Raw genomic sequence first — 1,395 nt, forward strand, 5'->3', positions numbered from 1 at the left:
CCTTTTTCGNACTTTAATTAGTCTTGAATATAAGTCAAAAGTTATTATTTTTTTCCTCTTAAAACTAGGAAAAACATTGCTTAATATTTGGGCCAATACAATACATATTTTTTAATTTATTAAAACTCAAAAGTACTATTTTCAGATTCTGGAAAATATTATGAATAATACCAAAACTAAAATAAAAATACCTCACATTGGTGAAATTGCACCAGGAGATATAATAAGGTATTTATATGTATTTTATAGATATTTTTAAAAATTTCATTAACTTAATTCAAATAGCAATTAAAAGTTGAAAAGAAAATAATTATATTTAAGGCAGCCAAAAGTTTAATATTTGGTATAAGAGAAACATTTTCAGACCTTTGCTTTGTCTGTCTCTAGCTCATTTAATAGTTCAAATCAAATACAGAAATCACATGGTGTTCCAGAAATGTACCTAATTCATAAATCTTTTACAAAACTTGAAATGACATTAAGCAGACCAAATAAAAATTATTTATAAATTAAACACCTTTTTAAAAATAAACACATATATACTGAAAATATTGTGAGATCATGGTTATTATAAAATACTGTATAATTAGTATGAATTATACAGTTGCCTTAAATATAGCTGCATTTTCTTTTCAACTTATGATGATGATATAGTACCAGTTTTAAAGACTTTCAAATAGCAATTAATTATTAAATTGATAATTTAACATATTGAATTAATTACTTTATTAGGAGTTGAAAAATTATGACAGACTGAATATTTAAAAATTTTTGAACTGGTTGTTTATTGGCTGAATTGGTTGGCTCATCTTAAAAGCTTCAAGCTTTAATAAATCCAAAACTTAAAAAAGTTTGAAATTTTGGTCTTTTTAAAAATCAATATTTCAAATGAAGCTGTTTTAAGCAATACATATTTTATAAGCCATCATATTACTTTAAAGAACAGTTTTAACTTAAATATTTTTAGAATAGAAAAGAACCTCATAATATTTTAATTGAAAAATATTATATATAATTATTTTTAATATTCATTAAGTTTACTTATAATGATAAAATGACTTTCTCATTATAATTATGAAAGTTTTTTGTTATGATTCACAGATGGTGCTACAGTACATTAAGTTTTCAAACACAATTTGCATGATCATAAGTAAATTTACTTGTTCACACTAAATCAACTGTCGTTTTAAGCTTTAATGAACAAGTAACCACATTCAATCTGGCACTAAAATTAAACATTTTAGCAAATTTATTTAATAATTTAAAGCTAACCTAACCTATTTTTCAATTCAGTCACTTGAAGCCAGATTTTCTTAAATTCACAATTGTGTGAACCTTTTTCGAGGAGAAGAATCAGATGAATATCTAGAATAGCTCACATGATTCTTCTCCTCG

The sequence above is a fragment of the Centruroides sculpturatus genome, unplaced genomic scaffold (genome assembly GCF_000671375.1).
Source record: "Centruroides sculpturatus isolate CEXI.00-Female unplaced genomic scaffold, Cexi_2.0 scaffold1010, whole genome shotgun sequence".
Lineage (NCBI taxonomy): Eukaryota > Metazoa > Arthropoda > Arachnida > Scorpiones > Buthidae > Centruroides > Centruroides sculpturatus.